This window comes from Manacus vitellinus, unplaced genomic scaffold (assembly GCF_001715985.3).
Source record: "Manacus vitellinus isolate BGI_N305 unplaced genomic scaffold, ASM171598v3 scaffold_14_pilon, whole genome shotgun sequence".
NCBI classification, from domain to species: Eukaryota; Metazoa; Chordata; class Aves; order Passeriformes; family Pipridae; genus Manacus; species Manacus vitellinus.
In genome coordinates this window covers 17,818,910-17,829,714 of record NW_021939063.1, presented here as the reverse complement: position 1 = coordinate 17,829,714, position 10,805 = coordinate 17,818,910, and the positions used below count along the sequence as shown (strand labels likewise).

The window sequence follows — 10,805 nt, the reverse complement described above, 5'->3', positions numbered from 1 at the left end:
AAAGGGCTTATCCATATATTTTGTGTGATGTAAAGGGTCAATATGGTAGAAATAAATGTTACCTTCATGGACATGCTGGTCTTTAATGAAACTGTTTAATATTTCAAGACTTAGATTTAGTATTTTGATTAGAATATAATCGCAATCTCAGATAAAATACCCAGAAATCACATTTTCAGGTCTCCTCTCTACCTCTATTCTGAACTTCAGATAGCAATACTAAAAACTAAATTGGACCAGTGATTCTGAATCTACTTTATGAGCCTGTTCTTTTATTTTTAATGTCATTAATTTATTTCCAGTGTCACAGTGTTTTAATCCATGATGTTGGGGGCTTAATGAAGAGATAGTAGTCTGAGGGTATTTTCTTTGCAAGATGTCTGTATATACTCCTATGACACATTTAAATAACTAAAAATTATATGAGATCAGACTGTTTGCTCAGACCTTTTCAGTGATTTCTGTTTCCACCAGTGAAAGAATTGGTTGAAAATTAGAATTCTACCTCTTAACGTTTCTGAGCAGTGGAGGTGAATTTGTTAGGCAGTGATAGGGGTACATCCAGCACGTCGTGGTTCAGAGCAGTGTCTCACTGGTGAAATAGGAGATGAAAAAGCATTCAGATGATGTTTTATATTGACTTCTTATGTTATCTCATCAGTGATATAAACTGCTGCCTCGATTTGTGTGTTGAAAATGGCTGTATTTGTGTTCCTCCCTGTGTCTGAGGGAGCAAACACATGCTGCCATATGTGGCTTGTGCTTACACTGCAATCTCTGTTCTAAGCTGGCCTTGTATATGTTTGTTATTCTAAGGCAAACGAAGCGCTTTTTCATTTTCTAGCAGTGTTTATAAATGTGGTTTACATAAAGTGATGAGTCTGACATCAACTGCACAGTTCTGCCTTGGCCCCTGCCCACCACATTTTAACAACATGACCTATTGCTTTCGTGCTCGCAGCCGGGCCATGTGCAGCGCACTCACAGACTTGGGCTTGAGCTCAGTTTTGGCTCTCCCCAAGCTGGACCACACCACTGAGCCAGCTGAGGGGATCAGAACTGCCCCTCAGCTTCTGTAGCTCATCTTGGTCCTTCAGTATTTATGTGTGCACATATTAAAAACTAATTTTTATTTGTTATCGTGCACGAATCATCTTTTGCGTGTGAATAGATGAATTTCATCATGTGTGTTTTTGGCAGCTGACTTAGAAACTGCAGCAAAATATAGTTTTATTTTGCAGTGCAAGTCCTCAGTCCCTGATGTTTATTAGCAACACAGCAGTGTTGAAGGGTGGGTCAAAGCTGGCAATGTTGAGAGGCTGTGTACAAGAAGAGTTGTAAATTCGAGTGTGCATGTCCATACATCCGTGTGATTGTCCTGGATTATCATGTATTGTGTGGATGCAAGGATCTGGAATGACTGGAGGGACAAAGTAGTCACCTGAAAAATACCTTGGTTTTCCCCCTTGCAGGGAGTTGGTGTTGCCTTTGGACAGTAAGTTGTGTTCTACCTTAGGCTACAGATAAATACAAATTTCTCTGTGTGGAAATGCCCATCTCAGAAGTCCCCAGGTAGCTTATTCCCACCTCGATGCTCTTCTCCCTGATCCTGTAAAAAGGTTTATGCACCAAATTGGATCAGGAAACTGCTTTGCCTGATCAGTGAAGGTCTTGAAATAGTTTTGGTGTCTCTACATGTCAATTATTAGTCTGGCTCGTGATGCTGCTCACAAGTTTGGATAATGTTAAATGGCGTTTGTATGGAATATGGGTATTTATCTGCCTTAGAGACATTGGAAACACCAGACATTCTTTCATGGAAAATCAAACAGTAGTTAAAATGAAAAACTCAGCAACCAGTGCCAAACTACTGAATCACTCCAACAATAAGTTCTAAAGGAAAGTTTTCTGTTCCGGAATAAAAGCTGGACTGAGAACAACATTTCCTCATGGACTATCAAGAATTTACTCTGCCAGAGTTGAACAGTTCTTTAAAAACCCCAAATCTTGATCACTTGCAAGTGCTGATGTTTCCCTTTATTTTAACAAACAGTATGAATAATATGGAAGTGCAAATGAATGCACTTTCTTACACAGTCTTTGGCTGGATTCATATTGTTCAGAACATAAAGGCAGTGTTTAAAATGACAACTGTCACCCATTTCCAGTGAGTTATTAGTTTAAAAAAAAAATAGACGTGTGGCTTTTTAGTCCTTTGTATTCCAGGAAAAAAACACCTGAAATATTTAAAGTATGTTAGACTGAAAAGATAATTGAATTTTATTTGTTATTACATTTTTTTGTAACTTTACTTACCCACGAAAGTAATTTACATTATAGTTAGAAATTCAAAGAACCAAAAGAAAATGACTTTGATTCAGTTTGTGATAGACATTTTTAAAATAGAAGCACAAATTTTAGTCAAATACTATGTCCAGTGAAGAGCCTCAGTCTTTAAATGTTTGCATGTCCTTTGAGCATCTCCCTTTTGTAGATGGGAAAAGTAACAAGGCTCCTTGGAAGATCTCCAAACGCAGTTTGTTTGCAAGTTTTGAAACACACGATTTGTTGCTTTGGGATAATTGAAATTAAAGCATTCAGAATCGTTACTAATGAAAAGAAGGATATTATTTCATTGGAGAAGTCATTTCCCTCCCTTATTAATTAACCCAGCCTGTGTTCAGATGTGTGTTTTGTCCCTGGGAATTTTGTAGGATGGTCTCATTTGTTTTCCATCATCACAACAGCAGTAACTCTGTCATGCAAGGCTGGGTCTAACCCTAAATACTCCCAGTAAATTAGGACTCTTCTGAAAAAGTCTGTTGTAATTATAGTTACTCACTGCTGTTATGGTTTTAATATTATTTTCTCATACCTATGCTGCTAATAAGTTATGGGTACTATGTAATCTATATTATTTTCAAGTTGGCATTTTTAAAAAGCAATTAATATTTGCTTTCATTGCTTACATACCATAAAGTGGTTTTCTGATTATTTTTTTTTTACCATTCATTTTTTCCCCCTTCACCTGTAGGGGAAAACCAGAAGTAAGAATGAGAAGGAAAGGAACAAATAGAGAAATTAACTGTAAATTAGGGGCAAGCTGCAGTTTTTGATACACTGTAACAAATCCAATAAGGATGCTGTTCAGTCTGTTTTTTCAGCAGTGAAAACATGCTGAGGTTCTACAGCTCTCCTTCTAGTTCTGCTTACACAGGTAAAAATCAAACCTGTGTGTATAAAGTAACAAACCCACTCTTGGTGTCAGTCCCTCTGTGGGCCCTTGGTATTCCAAAGGCTGGATCTGCCCCAGCCTGGAACAAATGTGTTCCCTTCCCTCAGGGCAGGGAAAGCCTCACCTGCCACGGGCAGGGCTGACACAAAAAATAATCCTGGAATCACAGAATGGATTCCATGGAAGGGACCTTAAAGCCCATCCAGTTCCACCTCCTGCCATGGGCAGGGACACCTTCCACTAGCCCAGCTTGCTCCAAGCCCTGTCCAACCTGACCTTGGACATTTCCAGGGATGGGGTAACCTGTGCCAGGGCCTGCCCACCCTTAGTAAAGTTTTTCTTCCTAACGTCTAATCTAAATCTCCCTTATTGCACTTTAAAGCCATTTCCCCCGTCTGCCCATGTAAAAAGTCACTTTATATCCTTTTTTACGAAAAAGGAAAGCAATAAGAAGATGAAACCTTCTGAACTAAGCTAAAAGGCAATGTAGAAACCCCCAGAGAAGTTCAAGGTCTTGGACAGATATCCTAATGTACTATTTCTAAAGGTATTTGTTTGGAAACACTGGAGTGTGTTAGTTAAGGAGCTTTGTACTGTGGACAGTTTTGCACTGCTTTTTATCATGGACAGAAATTCACTGGATGACTGGAGTTGCTTTTACCACACACTGGAAATACTTATGTGAATTGAAAGAAAACATATGTCATAATTGCATATTAACTTGTGCTATGGAAAATGAGATCTTTTTGGTAGGACAATTCATAAAGCAGAGACTATTATTTGCCTCTTGAACACTAAATGTTCTACAAAGGGTAATTTCCATGTGGCTTGCCCACAGCACTACAAAGGAGCTTTGAGTTTAGAACATAAACTCACTTACCAATGGATAATTTATTTCGTTAAATAAGCAAACTACAGCTTTGATAATTTCATAGACTCATAGAATCCCAGAACAGTTTGGGCTGGAAGGGACCCTAAAAATCATCCAGTTCCAACCCCCTGCCATGGGCATATGTCAGCATATGATTCATACTGTGACTATCATTTTGTTTCATGGGTATTAGAATTTTTGTGTGTTTTCCAATTAATGTAAAAGATCCACATCTCCTCACATAAAACCATGGGCTGTTCTTTGCTCAGAAGACTGGAAAGGTAAAAAAGAGAGTTAATCACTGTTTCTTTCATTTAAGGTTTTACCAGAGGCTCTCAAAATAAATGCAGAATATAGGTAACATGAATGAATTTGAACCCATATGTTGTCAAGAAATAGAGAGGATAATTATTTTGCCTCTTCCAGTGCTAAAACTAAAGAAGTTGGTGGGTGGTAGGTTCAAATCAAAAGGAAATACTTCATCAAACATTCATAGTTGAGCTGTGGAAATGTGCAAGAAAGTGAAGTGGATTTTAATGTTTCATGTAGACCCAAGAAGTAATTGGTCTAATTGAAAGAGGAAAAGTCTTGCTTCCTGAATTCTTTGTTATGGGAGCCAAACTGAGCTGGAAAAAAATGGAGAAAGAGTTTTCCCTGGAAGACTGGTAGTGAATAACCTTCACTGAGTAAGTCCAGAACCTCCCTTCATTAGAAGGAAGCCACAGATGTTTATAAAGAGCAGTCACTTAAAAGGGGGGATGAACCATGAAATGTTTGGGAGGGCCATCAGATTCCCTATGACATTTTCTAAGGAACTGAATGCATGAGGATAAAACATAATGGCATAGCCAACTTTCAGGGACTGGGGGAAATTGCTGTGAAAAAACCCGTTTAAGTACATTTTAATCCTTTTTCCTAATTTTAATCCTTTAAAAATACCATTACGTAACTCTCTTAGAAGATTCTTGTCTGTGTTGATAGTGTTGCTGAAGATGTAATATTTCCACAGCTGTGTTCAGTATTACTCCTTTGAGAAAAATATCTGTCTTGTGGAAAAAATAAGTCAGCTTTTATGTATTGCTGTCATATGAAAAGTTCCCACAGAGAAACATAGATTTGTTTTAGGAATCCTGCATGGAAAACCTACGGATTTCTGTGTATATATTCATAATGCTGCACACTTGGAATGCAAGTTCTTTTCTCTGAATTAACAGATCTGCTTCAAAGTACTTTGTAGAAAACAGCAGTATTGTGAGCTTGTCTGAATAACTCAGTTTAGCAAAGATATGTTAATGTAAATAACAGCCCAAGGTTATGAATCCAAAGTTTGCATTCAGTAACTGTGGGGAGATCTGCATCCTGTACGAAGACTTAAACAAAAGAGATGGGATTTCTACCAAACTACAATAATTTGTTTACTCAGTGGCTGTGGGAATTTCCTTGCATAACAGACTGTTAAAGAAGAAATGACAAGGCAGATGTTTTTTTAAGATTAACATTTTAAATAATGCAACTGTGAATGCTTTAATTTACTTTAATTCTTAAATCCTTGAAAAAAAAAACCCCTCCATTTAATGAATGGAGCCAGGATGGCTCAAGCAGGACTGTTCTGGGGAATTCACTCAGCTCTTGAGTGTTTGTTCACTTGTAGAGACTCCAGAGAATGTTTGTGTCCATTGTGATTGGCAAACTCACAGGGAAGGACATGAAGCACTAGGCAGGAATTTCTTTGGCCTTTATGGGAAAATGGAGTATCTGAGCCTTTGTACCTCCCAAACACCAGGTGATTTATTGAGGGCAGCACAACAACAGTTGTTGGGCCTTATCATAAATAAGCAATATTGAGGCATCTCCCCAAGTTACCTTCTGTTAGCCAGCATGTTTTCATCCTCTTGTAGAGGAGAAAATAATGTTTACAAAGGAAACTGCAGTCTGGGGGAAAGATAAGATCTTTCATTTTTCTTGAGGTTAATATGGCCTTCCAAATAGTTGTACTGCACAACATTTCTCCAAGCTGAAAAAATCACAATTTCTGAATATAGAGCTTTGAATTCAATGCCCCAGAAAACCTCATTGCCCATGGAAATAAAACTTTCAAGTGAAAGTAAGTAAAAATTACTAATTTTAGACACCAGGACAGTTAAGTTTTGGGAGTAGCCCTTTGGATTCCCAGGTATAGGCATCAATGAAAGACACACCTGTAGGAAATACTAAAACCAGAAGCAAAGTTTGATCTGTGAGTGACTGCAATAGAATACTGGGGTGGAGGGCTCATGTAACAGGACTCAGCTACAACAGCAAGAGGTGAAGTTGTCCAAGTTGTCCTCAGCCCCCAGCCCACCTCAGTGCTCAGAGGAGACTCCCTTTGTATCTTGTATTACCCTGGAACTCTGCACTGGTGGGAGTTTTGACTAGACGTGAGCGCAGGGCAGAGGCAGTCGTGTGGAGCTCCAAGGAACTCCAGAGCAATGACCAGATTGTGTGTTGGGAAACTTTAGGAACTGTGTTCACAGGCTGATAAAGGCAGTGAGCCCTTCATGAAATGTGGAAGATGCTGTCCTGCACAATTAGGCAGGATGGGGCAGGGCTCTGAGGGGAGTGTGTGAGCACAGTTGTCCTGGATCAGGGCAGAGCCCATCCAGGCCAGTCCCCATGTTTGACAGTGACCAAAAATAGCCCCCCAGGGAAAGGTTTAGTGCTGCTTCTGGTGTTCCCTTGCTTTTGCTTTCCTCAAAGCAAAATAAAGCTGTGTTTTTAGGACAGAGGTTTCATTTAGTTTTGAGATTCACCCTGAAGTAGTTTGGCTTTTCTCTGCCATTCCCGAGGGAGCAGCATGAAGTTGTGTCAGGGCAGGCTCAGGTTGGATCTCGGGGAAAGGTTCTTCCCCCAGAGGGTGGTGGGGCACTGAACAGGCTCCCCAGGGCAGTGGGCACAGCACCAAGGCTGCCAGAGCTCCAGGAGGGTTTGGACAATGCTCTCAGGGACAGGGTGGGATTGTTGGAGTGTCCTGGGCAGGACCAGGAGTTGAACTGAGTCCTTGTGGGTCCCTTTCAACTCAGTCTGTGATTCTGTGATCTTTTTAAGACTGATCAAACATTATCCAGTTGAAATAAGGGCATTTATTGTGTGGAAAAGTTGACACCACAGTGCTAACAAACCTGTTAGTTTAGTTTTGCTTTACTGGGGTATTTCAGTATCATAAAAGGGATGGTAATTTATCAGCAATTGGGTTTTGGTGTGGCAAAATGTTCTGCGCAGTACTTGGCTGTGTAAGTTCTGTCAGGGATGCACAGTGGTGCCTGAATGTGTTCCCAGAGGTAATTTAGTGACCTAGTAGCTGCTGCATCTTCTTCATCTTGCATCATATAAAATGAAATATTGTTATTAAAAGTTCCCTTTGATGTTCTCTCTTCACATCTTAAAGTGAAAAGTTAAAAACGGTGTTAAGTCTTTATGGGTCTATCCTGATGGAATTTTAATGGAGAATAGGGTGTCTGTTACCAAGGAACAGTAATGAGACACTGTAACTTGGATATTGGGAATGTTAAACAGTATATTTCCATTGGATTTCATTATAGCACTTGCACCAAAATCGTTAAAATCACACTTGCAGGCATTGGAGTGGAGCTGCTTGGTTCATGAATTGATATAAAACTTAGGAGCAACGTGTTAATTTATTAGGAAAATAAAAAGTGAGATTCATTTTGGTCATATGGTCATTTCTTAATGTGGAAAAGGAGATCTGTTTAATACATTTTAGAGGTTTGGAAGTGACGTCTTCGCTGCTTTTAGATGGAAAAAGTGTTCCAACATTTTTCCACAATACTTTGGGCTTTGAGACTGTACAGAAGTTGTTGACATCTTTAAATCAGAGCTCTTATTTCACATGTCTGCTGTTTTTTCCTCATTTAAAATGGTTTTCAGTGTGCCAAGAGAAGTAAAATTAAGGCCTTGAAATAGAGAGTTTAGGATTCAATGGTAAGTAACTGTAAGAGAAGGGTCATGTTACTAAATATGCAAAAATAGCTGCAGGGATTTCTTTTGTTCATTAGGAAACAGGAATGTGTGTCTGCTGAATTAGTCAGATGTGTTATTATAAACTAGTCTTTTTGCATGGATGTTTGTACCTTTTTCCCTTCAAGAAGACAGTAAGACTGTTGTGCAGGTTTTCTTTCAAGGGAGTGGAGGTTACATGGTTCACTGCACTTTCTGGTCCACTAAACCTTCAAATGCAGCCCAAACCAGCTTTTAAAGGAAGTGTCCTTAAAAACATGAACTATTTCCAAAGTGTTGGCTTCACCTCTGTGGTTGGGACGTTCAACAAGATGGTCAGAGTGTGGTTCTGACCCCCTTAAAGCGGTGATTTGACCCAAAGTTTGGCCTTCCAAAACCTGATGGATGACTGCAGCAAGGAGTGGTGGCATAAAAGGTGTAACACATGCTGGCATTGCATGGTCAGTGTTGCTTTGGCATTGGTTGCTTGAGGCTGTAAATCCAAAGAGGATATAAGCAGGTCCCTGGGATTACATTTTTAGGTGCCTACACTTCCAAAACGAGTAGAGATTTGGAAGTGTCCTAAAGAAGCTTCCAGGGCATCAGATATTGTACTGGACAATCTGCAGACTTGTTCTCTGCAAACTGCTTCATACAGGAAATTACCAGAATTACTAGTAAAATTATTTTGGTAGTGTTTGCTTGTATTTCTACGATTTTACTGTCTGTAGTTTTGTCTGAAAATTGTATACATCGGAATATAAACATAGTACTTAAATTAGAACATGTTTTGTCTTGAGAGCTTCAACTAGTTAGCACTGGTATTACTATACAGCAGAAATGATAAACTGTTTATTTTCTTGCTGTGATGCAACTGTTTATAAAGCTATGGCTTGAGAGAGATCTTCAAAGTTCATTAATTTCTTTCAGTGAAAGCATAACCAAGTTGTTGGTAAAGAAAGGATAAAATCCTGCTTCCAAGTTGTGATTTTTGTTCTTACTGAATGCTAAGGGGTGTCTGCAGTAACATGCATGGTATATGTTTCAGAGTTGAAATTCAGAAGTTGCATCAGCCACTCCCTGTAGTGTTTCTATAATAGAGAATTTACTGGGTGAAGTTCACTTTGTCTTGGGCAAATAGGAAGCAAGTGGTCACACCTAAACTCCTTTTTGGGGTAAAGTTTGAGTGATTTGTTGCTTAGTCATGAGGGGACCTCTATTCTTTATTAAATTGAAATGGAAAGTGGAGAAGGGTGTGGACTGTGTGCTCAACATTTTTGGGGTCTCAGAGGTTCTAACAGCCTCAACACGTGGGCATTAATAATTAAAGTCTCACTTCAGGAGGCATTTGGTGCCTTTATTTTTCTGAGGTTTTGGTAGGGTTTTTTTGTAAGAAAGATCTTTTACCTTGCTTAGAGAAAACATTCCTTCAAATTCAGAAAGCTGCCCAAGCTTCCATGGTAACAACCGTATTTTGTTGGACACCTTTGCAGTTTTTATCTTACCAGAAATGCATTTCCCTGTGCCCAAAACAACCATTCAGGCAGATCCTCAGAGGTCTGTCATCTTTTAATGAGTAGAAAAATCCTCCTCAAAACCAGTGACAGCATCAGTACCTTCTGTATGAATGTGGTGATAAGCACGGGGTGTCATCTGCTACATTTCAGTTTATAATGGGACCTGTGTGAAGGGTTCAGCAAGTCTTGTCAAAATTCTTGTGTGTAATGCAGGAGCCAACAATGCAAGTCAGAGCTTGGAAGTCTAACAGCCAGAGAGTCTAAACCCACAAAATTCCTCTTATGCCACAAAGCATTGTGGTTCTGGAATCGCTCTGGCTATTGAATCCTTACCTCAGCTATTCCGGGTCTCTTACTGAGTTTAAAATATCTTACCTCTCATGGTGTCAGCATTTACATTACATCCTTGCATTTGTCTGTGGCTGGAGCACAGAAAAGTTTGTATTCAGGTTTCTGCTGTGCTGTCAGTAGTTTCCTCTCCAAAATGGTTAAAAAATTCTTTGCAGTCTTAGCAACTTGCAGCTGATCCTCTCTTGAATTTAACTGTGAATACAAGTTGCTGTGTCTGGAGAAGAGGAGAAGTGAGAGTATTGCTGAGTGAATCCCCAAATCCAATTGTGTGTCAGAATTGTTACTTTGGTGGTTTAACAGTTTCTCCCTCAAACCCCATTCCCATCAGGGACTTGAGGCTCTCCCAGTATCTCTCAACTGAGCATCTTCTCAGACTGAAAGATCAAGCAGTGCCAACTCCTGTAAAACTTAGGAATTTTTCAAGGGACCTGCATGGCTGAGGTTCAGACAAGTTCTTTCAATTCCACAAGAATATCTGTTGGCTAATTTTTTGCTTCATAGTATTTTACAAGACTTCTGAGTCTGGTAATACTTTAACAGAACTGTATTCCATTCTCAGTCACAGAATCACAGAATATTCTGAGTTGGAAGGGACCCACAAGGATCATCAAGTCCAATCCTATGGCCTTCTTGAAGTATATTAATATCTTAAGTATGATCACAAATATATATATACATAGTATATTAATATATTTGTATAATATATGAAGTATATTAATTTCCAATGCAAGCCAACAAAACTTAATTGTTTACTCAATTATATTTTAGAGAATAAGCAGTCACTGTAGGGGTTTTGTGTTGAGTTGTCCTTGCATATTTTTAGCCTACTGGTGGCCAA

General features: G+C 39.2%; 1 protein-coding gene across 1 annotated transcript in view; it reads left to right on the top strand.

Moving 5' to 3' along the window:
* CENPP (centromere protein P) overlaps window positions 1–10,805 on the top strand; it is a 124,996-nt gene that overhangs the window by 69,790 nt on the left and 44,401 nt on the right. The window lies entirely within an intron of this gene.